General features: G+C 34.9%; 1 long non-coding RNA gene across 1 annotated transcript in view; it reads left to right on the plus strand.

The window, feature by feature from the left end:
* The first annotated feature begins 15,503 nt into the window (after positions 1 to 15,503).
* Positions 15,504 to 17,856, plus strand: part of LOC138713500 (uncharacterized) — a 34,482-nt gene continuing 32,129 nt past the window's right edge. Inside the window, exon 1 of the long non-coding RNA XR_011335877.1 lies at positions 15,504 to 15,861. This is a non-coding gene — a long non-coding RNA (uncharacterized lncRNA). The remainder of the gene's footprint in view (positions 15,862 to 17,856) is intronic.

The following is a 17,856-nucleotide window of genomic DNA, read 5'->3' on the forward strand; positions in this document are numbered from 1 at the left end:
CATGGAAGTGGCCTAAAGAAAAAGACGAATTACTTTATGTTGTTGAATGTGTGATTAAGACAGTTAACAAGGTTGTGTTAGGAAGGTAAAAGGAGGCGTTTATTGCATTGAAAATGATGTTCTTGCAAAGCACTGGTTAGGTTAGAAATTGTTCTCAATTAACTTATGTTTGCTTTTATTATGGATATATTAATTTGACTGAGTTTTATTTCTTAAATGTGTAATAAGATTGGATTATTCTGCACTAATTTTTATAAAATATTTATTAATCGTGTCTATGTATAAGAATGTGAAAAAATGTAAACAAAAAGTCAGGATGTAAAGTAGAGAGTTATAAATTGTAACAAGTTGGTATGAATTCGCCTTATCGTGTAAAAACCTTTATATTGTGGAGAAATCTGTTAAAAATAAATACTGGTACAAAGTCACCCGGCGGGTAAGAATGTACCACAATTAATATATTCATAACACAAAAAATAATAAAAAACATATTTAACTCTAATGTAATTTAGAGAAACCATGATGGTTACTTAATAATTTGTGAAGTTAGTTCTATCCAAAAAATATAGCTTGACAATAAATTAAAAAATATATAATTATTGGTACAGAGTCACCTGCATTGACTGTACATAAAAAAAGAACCCAAGCATTTGGTAATGCATTGGCACCATATTTCAGTATACTTTTCCGTTGAGTTATTTTAACATTTTTTGAGAGGAGCCAGGAATCTTTAAACTATGTTGTTAAAGTTTTAGTGTTAAAAATAAAAAATAATTTTTAAGACCAATTCCTCAATTACTATGATTCTTGTACCTAAATGTATGTCTTTCAGCATTATCTTTAATAAAATACATTACGAATTAATAACATGAAAGTTAAACATACCATTGCAAGAAAGATGTGTATGTGTGTATCTAATGCCTACCCACTTCACTTGTGTGATTCGGGTTCCGCATTTCGGCGAGCCACGCGGTACATGATGTGTGTCTGTGCAGAGTTATTTCATGTACCAGGGCAGACCATTCCAACACAGCGTTTGAGGGCTATGGCGCCCGGACGTTGCCCTGTGCCTGCCCTGGACGGACCCCCACTCCTCTCTACCGCTGCGGCTATGGTGGTGTACGAATGCATGCGATCATCAACTCTACTCGTCTGTTCTATTATATGCTCCAGGCATTGCTGGGTTATACGTTCCATCAGTCATTCATTCATCCATGTGGTGTACTATCGTTTGTGCTTAACTGCTTTGAATAAGAATGAAGAAAAGTGCGTCGATAGTCGGTTCAGGATTTAACCGCTCTTGGAAGGGCTTGTATCTTGTCTAATCTCACAACAATGTTCAATGTTTAATATACCATATCAATGTACAGACAAAAACGTACAACATAAGCGTCACTTAGAGTTAAACATTCTGATACCCACGCTCATATTATCGACGAAGAGACAAAGACATTAATAACGAAACTAAAGGTCAAAGTGCGACCTTCTTACGACGAGATCATTTCAACGAATTAAGTATTCTAAGGGCAATATGATTAAATTAATGGTTAAGTTATAGTAAGTTTATTTTGAACAATTGTCAACAATGTATGGGAATTATTATAAAAACGTTTGTTAAACTGTTAAAGGATTTCCTGTCCGTTTAACGTGTATGTATTTTTTGTATAGTGACTAAGTCATTAAAAATTAATTTTTCCTTTCTGTCGCAGCACATTGAGCCAAGTTCCGAAAGAGCTGTCCATGCAAGCTATATTGTTGTCCTAAATATCGCCAAAAGTAGTTGGCCGTTTACAGAAGGAATGTTTGTAAAGGAGTGCATGATTTCAACTTCAGAGATTTTCCTGATGACGTTATTTGAGTAAATTAGTCTCTCTCCAGAAACAATCTGTCGCCGCGTGTAGGAACTTTGTGAACATTTTTATGACGCCCTTTTATGTAAATGTTGAGCAGGCTCCAGTCAAATTCCAAAGAGAATTGATAAGGCTTCAGTGTCACACAATTTTGAAAGATATATATTACAATATTCCAGGCGGCCTCGTTGCGTTTTATAAGAACTTGGAACAAAAAAGAGTTTCCGTTTATTCACGCATTGACATGCAAGTTAATTGTTATATTTGCCTGTATATACCTTTGCGAACACATATTCTCAGTTATGAACCTGAATAAGAGTAAAACTAGATCATGTTTGTTCGATGTTGCGTTGGAAGCAGTGTTACGCATTCATTCTACTCAAACAATATTCCCTGATATAGTTGAAAGGGAAAGAAATCGAAGAAATGTCATTACTGTCTTCCTAACTACAGAAGAAAGGACAATTTTATTTTATTGTATTATTTTGTAATGGCCAATTGTTGTCATTCTTGAATTCTTCCTATGTGTCATAAAATATGCTATCCATATATGAACCTCACTGGCTCACTCTACCCCTTGCACGCGTGCAACCCTCTCAGCGATCGGTATTCCGTCTCTTTCTCACTCACTCGCTGTCTCTCTTCGGGACTTGGCACGGCTGCAACGAACCCAGGGCAGCCACGGGGCACATGTGTTTATTGCAAAAAAAAACATCCCACTAGCACAGGCGGTCTTAAAGTTTTGTTAGGGGCTGTAGTACAGTACCTCCAGCGATCACCGTCCTGCTTTTGCTTGATCTGAAATTTTCCAATTTTTTTTTTCATCCCACGACTAATGAAATAGTCTGTAGTTGCCCGGTTTATTGCCCAGAACGCTGAGGATCACCACAAATTTTACATGTTTCATTTCCACACTCATCGATGTTATTAGTTTCGTTAAGACATTGATCAATATTGACATTAATTTCACTTCCACTGTCGTAATTACAGTACGTAGTTGTAACAGAAGTCGTATCACACAACACTGAAGATATAGTCGCATCGGTTTCTTGGGGGAAAAAAAAAGTCTTTTTGTCTTAAATTTTCTAAGTACTTCAGTTTCTTTCCTAATTCATGTTATCATTGTTTTCTATAAAGAGCCTCACTGAATCGTTTTCGCATCCTAACTAAATAATTCTTATTAACTTAAGACCCTTACAATCTAGCAATCACAGGCTTTAAACCCAAAACCCACCATAACTCGTGTGCAGTGTTGCCAGATAAAAAAAATATTTTTCACCTACTTTTGAACAAAAAATTTACCAGATTTCTACCACTTTCTAATTTTTTTTTCATATGCACTTCATCTGTATGTATCTAACAAGAAATAAATGAGGAAATAGACACTAACATACTACATTTTTATCAATTAAATGTATGAATTTACACATTAAAACATTACAGCAATCACATTAATTAAACATGTAACTCTGTTTGCTATCTTACATACATACAGTGTAATTTAAACTTATATGTCCTGTTATTGTGGTTTTTAAGTGACTGAGAAGAAATTGGATAATTATAGCAAAACCTCTGATCTTCATTAACAAGTCCTTTTGCGTGGAGGATACCTGACAATATTTCAATGTTGTGCCTGAAAATATAGCATAAAAGCTCCATAATGTTCTAGGACCTTTTTCACTGCTGGTAGCAAAGACGGGTTTTATGCCTAAGAAAATTTGAAACTCTGTAAATTCGGCCTGTCTTTCAGTGGCGGCTCGTAACCTTAAAAATTGGTGAAGCTCTTTTATTAAGGAACATGATGTACGACTTACCTATTTTTTTGTAGATCAAGTTGATTCGTCTGTCTCTACGGATGGAGAATTGTCACTGATGTCATGAAATGGTTACTTCTCAATCAGATCATGTAGCAAGTCCTTGTGAATGGAGATGCACGCCAATGATGTTAATCTCTCTTGTGCCATTGAATTGCGAAGATTTGTCTTTATGCAGTTGAGTGCAAAAAAACTTCGCTCCACTGAAACGCTTGTTGACGGTAATGTCACAATAAGGGAAAAGAGCCTATAGGTTTCTTCAATACGTCTTTGTTTTATCTTACAAGTTTTAGTGCTTGCATCAGAGGAAATGTTCTGGTACTCATGATCTGCATTGAGAAGCTCTAGTTCTGTTTCCAAACGACTTACTTTGAACAAATTTAGGAAAGTCTTTTGTAGAGTGGCAGGAGCATTAGAAGGAAAAATATTTGAATACTGAAAAAATTTTGAAGTATTGGCAAAAGAGCAAAACTGAAGCTGTTCAATGTCTTGATATGTAGTGTTAACTTGCATGAAAATGACGTCAAGAATTTCAAAAATAATTGTTTGTACTTTTGAAAAAGTTCACATTCTGACAGCTTAACATATTTCCGCCCTGAAAATTCACCCCTTTATTTAGCCTTTTCAAAAGAACTGACAAAAACTTCATCTGTTTTCACAAAATCCATCCGAGGTCCATGCGATTTTTTTTATTCCAACTAACAAACAGGGCCAACAGAACAATTTTTCCAAATAAGAACTACCGCACAGCCACTGATATTCATTGAACCACGCACTTTTAAAATGTTTGTTGTAAGATTTTGCACCTTTCCTTTTCAACTTTTTTGCCGATAAATTAATAACAAATGTTGGTTTCCCCGATAACAATTTTTTTTTTAATTTGTCAGTTATTTAACGATGCTCTATCAACTACGTGGTTATTTAGCGTCGATGAGAATGGTGATAGCGAGATGGTATTTGGCGAGATGAGGCCGAGGATTCGCCACAGATTACCTGACATTCACCTTATAGTTGGGGAAAATCTCGAAAAAAAAAACCAACCAGGTAATCAGCCCAAGCGGGGATCGAACCCGCGCCCGAGCGCAACTTCAAACCGGCAGGCAAGCGCCTTAACCGACTGAGCCACGCCGGTGGTTTCCCCGCTAATACTACATCTCTTTCGGGTCATTCCATATCAAATCAACAAGGCACTCAACCCGACCGACTCAGATTTCTTTCAAATTTTGAGGGTTTGTTTGACCTGCCGCGCTAACTTAAACTACCGAGTTTCATATGTGCTGTGCTTTTCGTTTTCTGTCAGTGGCGTTTCAAACATGAACATTTTTGTAAGCACGCCGCTTCAATTAAAATTATATATCTCAACAACGTCTCCAGATAAATTTACAAAATATGGGTGATACTTTCTTAATATGCGATAGTTTTTATTACTTATATTTGTTTTCTGCATGTATTCAATTACACTAAAAAAAACATGGTGAAACAATTTTCATATATTCATATTTAAAAATACAGGGGTTCTATTTTAATGAAAAAAATATATAGTACGCCTCAATTAGTGATATAATGAACTGATAAGTTTCAACTTGGAATCTTCATAGGTTATAAAGATAAAAATTATTATGTCACTGCAAGCGTAAGCTAACTGTATAAGTCGCGATAATTATGTCCCACACATTCGTTGTATTTAATTATATTTGATCATATTCTTGAATTTCGCTATGTAATTTAACATGTAGTACATAATTCGAATTTTTAAAATTATTACCTGAAATAAATTATTGTCACATGGATTTTGTTAAACCTGAAGTTCTGTAAGAAATGCTTACCTTTCATTGCTGAGATGAAATAGCCTGATCATCTTTCCAGACAGGATACTGCGTTGTTTCAACTGCATTTTAAAACTGCTTAGCAAGTATAATACCCATCCTAAACAGCAGGACTGTATGAAACTTGTGTTCCAGGCACTGCGGTGGATTTTGCAAATCGAAGAGCAAGCATTTTTTCCTCTTCAGTATAGCTTTTTTCAGTCACATAAACGGTATTAATGTTTGGGAGATGATGCCTTGTCCAATCGTACAATTCCCTAGGTGTAGTTATTTGTTTATCGGATGGTCTCTGCAAACTAGCACAAACCGCAAACCTTTTAAGTGTACCACCTACAACGTCGCATGCTCTTTTGCCATGCGATATGCAAAAATAATGCAATTCTGTTGGAAATCCAAAATCTTCTTCATGTAATGTGAGGTTCAGGAAATTTTTTTCTATTTTTATACTGAGCAGAGAATCCATCGGAGAAATACATAATTTTTGTGGTGAATTACAGATGTTAGTTTTAATATCTCCATTAGATATTTTTTAAACAGATGTACAGCTGTAGAGTCATATTTCGGGCATTGTGAAATTATTACCAGATTTTTAATAGAGACTGTATCGGATGACGATTCGTTATGTTATATTACGAAAGTATGAATGGTAGTCTGCACATTAGTCCTGTGATATGACTGAATTTCATCTTGGATTACGAAATAATAGTTTTCAGCGATGTCGCATAACACAACAAGCTGGCATGGCTGTAGAAATGATTTCATAACACGTAGAAACTTACTTTGTTCAGATGATATAAATGAGTGAGTCAGTAAATCACCAAGTTTCTCCAGGAGACAGTCCAAAAATTTGTCTGTGGGTTTCATTATAGTCTCAGGCGTTGATCGGTCAGTCGTCATCCACTGCTTGTAGGTCACTGATTCACTGAAGTTTTATACGAAACATTTCTCTAAACCCTCTCTTATTTTGAATGGTTCAGGACATTCTGTACATTTCCTGAACAAGCAATTTATATGAGGAGGATTGCACACCATAGTAGCCAAGAAATGTTAAGTTGGAAAGTATAAAGAAAAATTTTCTTGAAATCCACGTAGACCTGAAACTTTAATAAATTGCTTCCGGCATAAGTTTTACATTCTGATAGGACACAAACACAGACAGTATAATCCACTATCTCCAGCTAGAATACAATTTCTTGGTTAGGGTTAGAATTTTTAAACACTGCATATAATTAATTTCTGCTCATGTGATTTACTCCCTGATTCTTTAATCACAACAAATATTTCTTACCAGGCATCATTCTGCTTATCTCGTCAGAACAACAGAATTCTTTAAGTTTACCGGCAACAGCCGCGAGCAAGGGTTTTCCAGGTTTCGGATTTGGTGAACACAAAATTCCCTTTCCCTTTTCCAGGAGTTTTGCTTTCCGAATTATGTTTTCGAAAGCTGAAAGAAACTCTTTTTTTATATTATTTACGCTGCAGCTTTTAGGTAGTAGTGTTAAAATGGTGATTTTCTCACTTTTACCTGCATTTTGAAAATTTTCCTGCAACTGAGACAAAATTTCAGAATCAGAAAGGTCCTGGTTCCTCGGCATCTTTATATCGAAGATTTTGTCTTTTACAATATTTTCAAATTTCTGTCTCTTATATTTCTCTTGTTGTAGCCTTTCTTGTTTAATAAGGAACACACCTTGGTCAAAAAGACTTGTATTTAATGAACTTACATTTGCTGTAGAGTCGACGTATTCTTAATTACTGGAGTCATTATGAGGATTCTGCGTAATAGCATCATATTATATTTTTATTTCTTTGCGACACATAGCGCACACCTTTTGTTCCTGTTTTAAATCAGGAAATACATGAAGCATCCACGATATAACACTTCTTAAATTTTTCCTCTAATAACAGTGCCCTGATTTCTCGAAGGGATTGCAGCAAACATAGGCCTATAACTTAAAACGCGACTCCATTACATCGCACAAAACTACCACATACTACGAAAACTAACGACACTGCACTTGAAACAGATCTGTATAAATTGAAGACTATAGGCACCGTGCAAGCTCCTCTGGTGGCGACTGTTGTTACTAACTGCAGGACAGCAGCGATAGAGTTATGCTTGAAGCGTATGAATGTACTTTAACGTCTCAGGTTAAATGATTAGAAATATGGATAATCCTAAAAAGCGGAAAGGTAACACAAATTACTGTGTTCTTGGGTGCAGTAATTCTTATAGGAATATTCATTTCCAAAACAGAAAACTGAAGCGGAACGTCGGTAATTGTGGATCCAAGCGCAGACGAAATTAAGTAGGCTGCACTGCTTGTAAATAATCATAGTATTATTATATATTAATGTAAAAAATAGAAGGTATATGTTATATTATGTTTATAAATAATCATTAAGTTAACAACGACGGGAATTTGTAATTTCAATTCCAATGTTGTATATGCTATTATATTTAAAAGTAAAAAAAAAAAAAATCCATAGTACATAATTGCCGAGTTATATATATATATATATATATATACGTATAATATTAGAAACAATAATATATATTTATTGTTAAACGTATTCATATCGATATTTAATTCTTGACTTCAAGTGCTAATGGTTCACCTTGAGAACCAACACTCGCAATAAGAATTTGCGGTATTCATTTTATTGGGACAGAGAGCAGGACACTCCCAAAAGTAACATACTGTTCCCAGTATTTTACCAATAGATTAAAGAAAAAGGTTGCCTCATCTCAACTAGCTTAGAAAAGGTATGAAAGAGACGCAAAAAGGAGAAGAAAAGATGAAAATTTAAGTATTATGGAAGGTGAATGCTCAACAAGTGTTATTTCGAAAAATGAAATACCCAGCCATACAGGCAGAAGTAAGTGAAGCCATTCTGAGTGATTTTGGTTTTTCTTTCACAATTGAATTGTGAGAATTGTCTACTCAAGTGTCTATTCCATTACGTCCCGAACTGAAGTCACATAAGAAATGTTATGGCAAGAGTTCAGGAACAGATGATATGTTTAATGAAATGCAAATTTTCCAAGATTATTCTTCAAAAAGAGATGAGACAGAACTACCAGACTTAGTGGGAGTGACATTTTGTGGTTTTGGCTATATTGTTAAAATTGCTGCCAATTGAAACACAATCATACAGTAAGATTAGTGAAGAAAATCGTCTGCTCATATTTTCAAATTAAATTGAAAACTGAATTATCGTATTCTGCTATGAGGGTGATGTTCGGAGTTCATCGGACAACTATAATTATGATGTATTTTTACCACCACTTTATTGCTGTTGGTTACTGTAGTTTTGTGTTTTGGCCTAGCAGAAAAAGTATTCACGAAACAATGCCCGCAATATTGCAAAGAAAGTACACTACTCAAAATGCAGAGTGACAACTGATTGTACTGAAGTTAAAGTGAAACGCCACGTAACGTGGATCAAATGGTGGCCTTCAAATCTAAATGCTACGGTGGCAGATCGAGTGACACATTCATAACAGCTGATTGCGGATTATTTATTCTGTTAGAAGATGGTGATGAAGTCAGGTTTTTCCGGAATAAAAACAAACCTCTCCGATAAAGGGATCATTGTTGTTACTTTACCGTATCTGCATGATAACTAGACATCGGATTTTTAGGCACTAAAAATTGCAGTTTTAGGCGCCTAAAATAAGCTCAAAATTTGTAAAATTAGGCTCTATTTTAATGAAAATAGGCATTTTAGGCACATCAAGGTATCATACTTATTTCTTTCACTGAAATTTTTAGTTATACACTAAAATACGCACAAAAAAGTATGTTTACACATTAAAAAATAATACTATATTATATTTATAAACAGAGCTGCACAAATTTAATATATTGAAACTAATGAAATAATGATTATTGATATCAAGATTACTCATTTTAAGTTATTGAAATTCAGTTCCATGCTCAGACTTTATTATAATTATCTGCACAGTACACCACCAGAATTTTTTCTAAATTCTCCACAGTTAACCTTTGCCTTTTGTCACTGAGAATCATTTTGAAAGCAGAAAAACTTCTTTCAACCGAAACTGATGTGAGAGGCGCAAATTTTAAATTAGGTGCAATAGAAACATCAGTACTTACTGGAACATTTACACTTTCCCCCGATATCACTCTTGATACTTTTTCCAACAATGAAAATTCTACATTCTTATTTAATACGTTGTCCCACTTATTTTTAACTTTTTTCCCAGTTTCGCCCAAAGCAGAATGTATGTTCACTTGAGCTTCCTTTACTATTGCTATTTGGCTACAAAGAGATTGTTTTTCACGTTCTAATTGTTCAATGCTTGCAGGTATGAAAGAAAAGTCTGATGTTATGTAGGCAATATTGTTTTTCACTCATGAGTCATTCAGACAATCTTTCACTGCTTTCACACACGCTGCACTATCAGTTTCAGGTAATTTATCAATAACTGTGACCACTTCTTTAAAATACTTAGAATAATACACCACTGACTGAATCCAGGTTCCCCATCGTGTAACAACCGGCTGAGGTGGGAGTGGGATATCTGGAAAGTTCTCTCTGAATATTGAAATTCTGGATGGGGCTTTACAAAAACATTTTTTTGTGTTAGAAATAAACGAATTGACAAGAGGAAATTCCTTCCGGATTGTTTCAGAAACCCTGTGAAGGCCATGTGCTAGACACGTTACATGCGTGAGGTTAGGATAAAATGTTTTAAGAAGTGGAGCTGCAGCAACCATGTATGAGGCAGCATCAGTACAAAACAACAGAACTTTAGAATCGTCTATATTACCTGAGTATAAAGACTGTAGGCCTTTATTTACAAAATAAGCAATGGCTTTGCTATTCACTTTCGAAAGTTCCTTAACACATACGAGGTGTGGAATCGAAGGTCCATCAGGACTAAGTTTTCCTACTACCATATTTGCTATATACCTATTCATAGGATCTGAGGTTTCATCCACAGAGACCCATATGTAAGAATCACCTATATCCTCCCGAATGGAAGCTAAAGTTTCATTGTATATTCTGTCTAAGTAATTTTTTCTTAGGGTCGACTCAGATGGGATATTTTGTTTGCAGTATTTTTGTAAAAACTGTCTTAAAACCGGATTTTCAATTGCATTCCAGGGAATGTTAGCAGCAACAAACGCTCTGGTTAAATCAGCATAGAAATTGCTGCTGAGATTGGATGAAGTAGGCTGTGTTAGTAAAGTTTGTTGCAGTTGATTTTTCTGCTGAGCTTTAGCCTTATGAGCCGCTCCTTGCACATGCTGCTTTAGGTGGCACTTCTTTTCTTGCGAAATCTAAAAATGTAAAGTAAACTGAATTAAAATAAAATCCTAATTGTTATATTGCCTTATTTCTATCACAAAGTTAGTGGGTTCGAACAATCAAAATTTTAATGACCTGCAAATACTTTAACTACCGTATCGGAATTTAAAAGGTTAAAGTGTAGTGGTCTTAAAAAGAATTATACCTCGGGATAGCTCAGTCAATGTATAAATATTATAGGCCTACTCATTAAAATTAATAGAATTTATATATTTCAACTATTGTTACATACCTGTTTGCCACAAATCTTGCAGAATATTATTTTTCCATCATAAGTGAATTCTGAATATTCTGTTAGCCATTGCCGGATCAATGTAGATTTTGCACTTATATTTTTCGGCATTATCGCGTTAAACTTCACAGGAAAACGTCCTACCGCTCAAAACTTCTCAACACAAATAAGGTGAGGGAAAGAGCAACTGTTAACGAGCATTCAAATGAATCGTTGTTATTGAGATTCAATTGGACAAAAATACAAAGTCCCACTTATTGTTGCATTTCCTGGTAGTGTTAACACTAGGAGGGCCATTCTTTTAAATATTTTGTAACGGTTTACCCTACTAATTCGCAGTTTTACGACTTTTCATAAATATTTCAAAAACACTCTTTCTCCAAAAATTGTGATTTTATGACACTCTGAAGGGCAGTACAGCTAATCGGTTTCAGACCGAAAACAGTCATTTTTATAGTATAGTATATCTCTGAATCGGTAGCAGCACATGTTGTGATTGTTGCCTGCTTCAAAACTAAGATTGGTTCTTTGTCGGCATTTATGCCTCCAAACATGTTAAATTCGGTGAAATCTATTGCGAGTGTCGTGAGATTCAAAACATTTTGTTTCCTTTATCAATGGTTTCATGGCCGGTGTGAAGCAAACTTTCCACTTTTTAAATGCCTTAAATTTCGCAGTGAATGCATGTATAAATTATAAAAAGTAAGAGTAAAATGCGAAACTTTACAGTGAGTTAGGCATTTTTAGGCGAATATAAACAAATTAGGCTCTAATAACCGTTTTAGGGCATTTTAGGGTACTATAAAACTCTTTGAATACCTTTCAATTTCCATGAAACACAAATATTAATAATTATTTTTACTTTTCTCCTAAAGAAACAAAATAGGCATTTGCCCTAGAATCCGATGTCTGATGATAACAGATTAACAGCTGAAGAAGTAGGAACTACTCGTTAAATAAAACATAACATAAAAAAGACTTCTTCTAGAATTAAATCACATTAAAATACGTAATTTATAGAGACACTATATACATATAAATATTACACACGTCATGACATCAAATGTAAGTATATCAATGTTTTCGTAATATGACTATTCCGCCTCATTCAATGGTCTGAAATCTGATTTAAATGCCAAACAACTACACTGATATTTCAGGAACTCTGTAGTTACATTTTTACACTCCTCTAAAAGTACTGAACTTTCCACTGCGTCTATTAAATACGTAAAAACTGGAGAATGCTGGGTTTGCAGTGAAAGACCTGTCCTTGGTCAGAACACTATGAATGAACGAACCTATTCTTATTAATATTACAACTTTTTATCGGCAGAAAGCCGCATGTAATTTCTATATCACACATAACTAGTGAATGAATGCTAGCCTGTAGTTAATTAGGAATTGAGACACTGCGCGGCGCCACCAGTACGATTTCCAGACCTTTGCACGGTGCCTGCCTGACAGATCGATGACGCAGCTTATCAGACAAGTACGAACTCGTGCGCATGCAGTGTTGGTGTAAGACGGGGTTAAGTGCTACAAACCAATATATTGATATATTTTTTTTACTGATATTCCTGAAACGTTTCCAAAATGAAACTTACACCAAGGGGAGAATACTCTTACCTCTATAACATACATTTTTCGCGAAATAATTTATGTCCCGCATTTATAGATATTCAATGTTAAAATGTGTTTCACGTGACTATTCAATAAGGAATTCATTACTTTGATGCAAACCTATTTTTATTGAAACGTATGATCCCTTAGCTTTAAAATAAGCCCAAGTTTAAGATTCTACCTCAATTAGAAGAGAAGTTATGAATTATTTTTGTTGACATAGCATGCGACATTTTTACATTTTTTCTCGTATTGACAGAATTGCTGTAGGGATATCGTGCATTATTGAGGGCTAAAATTTTACATAATTACTTAACTTAAGGTTCTTTACCATCTCACCAAATTTAATGAAAATCTGAGGTGGTCGGGTTGAAAATTCTACTTTTTTGTGTTGATTTGACATGGAATGCCCCTTTCATCATCTTCAGTCCATCGCGAAAATGGTGTCTGTAACATGCTACACACTATATTGTTTATAGGATACATTCCTCGTTGTTAATAAAAATATTTGAGTCACCACTTTTAAAAATAATTATAAAACTATCACTAAAAGTAAATAACTGCTTAGTTAACTTAATCTTCTAATATATCGTTTTAGCAACAAGACATAACACTATCACTCTATTCACACGTCTCACACACTGAAATTAACAGGTACAAAGAAGTGTGAACACTGTGAAAGACAAGGAATTTTATCTCATTGTATTCGCCTGCCGTTATTTTCCTTTCAAAAGAGCCAAGTCAGGTGGCTATAAGGTGTTTGCAGCTACAAGAGAAATGTTTTGTCAGCGATTCAAGTACCCTCGCAGACAGACTCCATAGAAATCTTACAAGGGTTCGTTGCCATGGTTACCCGTAAACAAATCCGCAAATTGAGAAGCTCTAACTCTGAAAGAGGGATATAGCTGCAATTGTCACCCTTCTCCACTCTGCGCCAACCAGTAGTGACAATGGGACTAGTGTTATGTAATGCAGAATACCTAAGTGCAGAACATATAACAATGCAGAACGTAAAAAACAAAAATGAAGTGAAATAAAATGAAATATTAAAATACTTGTAAATAAGTGAAGTTGCGCTTAGTAAACAGATGAAGCGCCGCTTCACGAGCTTCACCCGAAAAACCGCCCCTGCTGTCTTTTGAAACTGTGTTGCATAATATATAGTTAGGATCACGTAAGACCAGTTTCAAAAAGGCTAATTTGGCCGTCTCTTCAGTGTTGCCAACTAATATCAGATATCACCAAAGAGGGTAAAATCACAATGCCATGTACAGTAATAATAATAATAATAATAATAATAATAATAATAATATACTATTAACAATAACGATGCTTTATTTACTACATCTCATCTTTATGTTGGGAGGTGTTTTCTAAATGGTTCAATAATTTGTGAAAGAGTAGGCCTGTATTTTCCTTCTGGACCTCTCGCACATTATGTTGGAAATTAATAGATTAATATGATCTAATATTAAAATGTATTTTGTCTGACAACATGAAATTTATTGCTTTGACTATACAGTTTACGATTCATGAGATCTAACCTAAAAATGTATTTTGTTTTGTCACGTAGAAACTCCGAAAACCGAATGCCACTTTGAAATATATGCTTAAGAATAATTACTTACGATTACTCCTAATAATTTTGATATTCTAGTGTTGTCTCCGTGCGTATTTTCTATTGATCATCCAAGTGCATGTATCACACCATATGCTGTATTTATTTACATTTATCTGACTATAATCTTGAATTGTAACCACAACGAAACGCAATACATAAAATAATTATTATATATTAATATAGTACTGATATTAATTACGAGTTTAGTATTTTTTTTTATAAGTTCGAATTTCACTAGCTTGCTGTAATCTCCACTGCAGAAACCATTGGAGTTTTCGTTACTTGATGCACTATTTACCTCTGTTCCCTTGGGCTTAGCTTCGATGGTCTGCCAGGTCTGGTTTGACTCTGAACCGTCTTGCATTTCTTGTATCATTTAACAATGTAGGAGACTGTTGTTCGACTTTTTTGTACTGACTCTGCGATTGCTGCATAAGTTTTGCACCGTTTTAATAGTTTTAGTACTATATTTCTAATTTCAGAGCTGGTCTCCGTTCTTTTACGTTCCATGTTCACTGTAATCGTTACTGATCGAGTAATGACAAAGCGAACTTTATCTCTATGAAGAGGAGAATACGTATATACTAACAACACGACACCTACCAAGTACTTTGTATATTGATTTAAGGGGTTTGTGTACTAACTCAAAGGGTGCGTTCCAATACTTTTGTCCTAGCAGAAAGCAATCATGTGAAAAGGATAATAATTTTCTATCCTGTAGGAAGGGAGTTTATAATATCCTTTTAGATTAATGTACAATAGGAAGAGAAGAATACACTTCATAATCAAACAAACCAATACCTCTCAATCTCTAGTAATTATAAGCGTAACTCATTGTCAAAACCCTCTGTTCCAATACTTACAGTGTGTCCGCGGCTGTAGGTTTGTATTAAAGTAACGAATTTTTTATTGAATGGTCACGTGAAACATTTTTAACAATGAATAGGGCCTATCTAAAAATGCAGGCCATAAATTACTTCGCGGGAAAAAATATGTTATAGAGTTAAAAGCATTCTCCCCTTGGTGTAAGTTTTATTTTGGGAAGGCTTCGGGAACATCAGTAAAAAAAATGTGAGTGTATTGGTTTGTAGCACTTGAACCAATCTTACACCAACACTGCCATGCGCGCGAGTTCGTTCTCGTCTGAATTATCTGCGACGCAGATCTGTCGAGCCATCGCCATCATGCATGATTCACAGTTTATAGAGTCTCGAATGTACAGTACATACAAAATGTGCGGTCTGTTTCAAGAGCAGTGTCTTTAGTTTTTGTAGTATGTGGATATGTGGTAGTTTCGTGTGATATAATGGAGTCGCGTTTTAAGTATTATGTTTGCTGCAATCCCTTCGAGAAATCACGGCATTGTAATTACAAGAAAAATTTAAGAAATGTTATGTCGTGGATGCTTAATGTATTTCCTAATTTAAAACAGAAACAAAAGGTGTGCAGTATGTGTCGCAAAGAAATAAAAATACAATATGATGCTATTGAAAGAGTGACGCAGAATCCTGAGAATGACTCTACTAATTATGAAGAATACGTTGATTCTACAGCAAATGTAAGTTCATTAAATGAGCCGTTGAGAGCAGAAGTGGTGTAAGTCAAAAATGGGTAATGAGGGTTAAAGTAAACATTCTGTAAAATACAGCGCAAAGTAGCAATTAATATTCAGTTTATTGAAATTATTAGTAATCAGTGGATAGCACGAAGGACATATTAATTGCTACTTTGCGCTGTATTTTACAGAATTTTTACTTTAACCCTCATTACCCATTTTTGACTTACACCACTTCTGCTCTGAACGGCTCAAATACAAGTCTTGTTGATTTAGGTGTGTCCCCTATTAAATGAGAAAGGTTAATATAAGAGACAAAAATTCGAAAATGTTGAAAAAAACTTAAAAGAAAAGGTATTTTATATAGAAATATACATACAGGGACAACACTTTATTTTACCAACATTTTTAACATTAACCTGGGTATACTCGGAAGCACTGTTACCCCTTTCCATTACAAGAGTTTGGTGTTACTAATGCAAAATGTAAACAAACCATTTTACTAGCTATAGGAGGAGAGAAAAGTAGTGTATCCATTTATGTTACAGGAAAATACGATATTACGATTTTCAGTTTGTTTATTACTTTTACGGTATTTTATCAAAATACAGTAGAGTAGTAACAGTTTTTTTTTTCACAAACTCAACTCTTCAGGCGGTTCTATTCATTATATAATGGATACTTTATTCAGCATATTACCGTATTTTCGGTAACTCTCATCTTCACTTCTGCCCAATCCACACAGATAAAGTTATTCAGTCATGCTACTCACCGTACCTGTGTGAAATAAGCAAGGCCAGGTGTTTATGGAGATCGCGAAAATCACGGCAAAATAGATATGCAATAGATTTTTACTAATCTTTACCAATTAAGTGATTCTGATTAATAATATGCGGATAAAACAGTCACGACAAATCGCGAAACACATTCGCGAATTATTATTGCGTCGTTTTATAGCAAATTTCATATTCTGAGTTCTTCTCTCGGACTTTTTTTTATTTGAATTTGTTATACATTGAAGTAGACTACATTGCATGGTATTCCAGATGTTCTAATTACATTAGTGAACTCAAAAGACGGAGAATTCAACATTTCACTAATAATTTGAAAGTGTTAATTTGAGGGCTGCAAGTTTTTTTCGTTTTTAATGAATGTGTGTTAGCCTAAATACAGTCTCAATCCAACAAATATTGTCTATTGGCTATACCGCACCTTTACCAGGATCCAACGAAACTTTAATGTTAATTATTTGGAAAGTAATATTTATCTCTTAGGAATTAGAATTAGCCACGAAATCCCTTGAAGGGCAAGGGCCTCCTGACTATGCAGGGCGGCTTGTCAAGCAGTTCCCGGTTAGCCACTCCGGGAATGATGGTCACTTTTGTAATGTCATAGTTGAAGGGTTCATTGTTCACTAGTCACTGTTTGGGTTGCAAAAGTCACTTATGGCCCGTATTCATAAACATTCTTAGCGCGGGCTTTCGGTGGATGATCCAGTGAACTAACGTTTTTCGTATTCATAAACCAGTGTCAGCGATATGATATGACACGAATCCTGTTTAGCACGCTCGTAGCGCGGTCTAGCGAAATGTCTATGAATAGCACCGTTTGTGATGAGCTTCCATTGTTGTCGGTCTTTCGCTGTTCTTGGCGATCTAAGTTCGTTCGTCTGTCTTCCAGCGTTGAGTTTACAATCCTTGGGTCTCATGTCGTAAGGATGTGTGTCCACCGTTTCTGCTGCGTCTTTGAGGTGTGTTTGGCTCCTTACGTCTTCGTTACGTAGTCTGTGTTTGAGTGTGATGTTTACTGTTTAGCATCTTCCTCTCCATTTTTCATTGTATTTTACAAAATTTCCATTAATATCCACCAAGAGTACAAATCAATCGCCAACAATCTCCGCCAACACCAATATTAAAAAACACAAATGATAAAATTAATCTCCATAAATACCTGCCCTGGAAATAAACTTCAATAATTTCTCTTTCTTCTATAGAAAAC

Source organism: Periplaneta americana, chromosome 14 (assembly GCF_040183065.1).
Source record: "Periplaneta americana isolate PAMFEO1 chromosome 14, P.americana_PAMFEO1_priV1, whole genome shotgun sequence".
Taxonomy (NCBI): Eukaryota; Metazoa; Arthropoda; class Insecta; order Blattodea; family Blattidae; genus Periplaneta; species Periplaneta americana.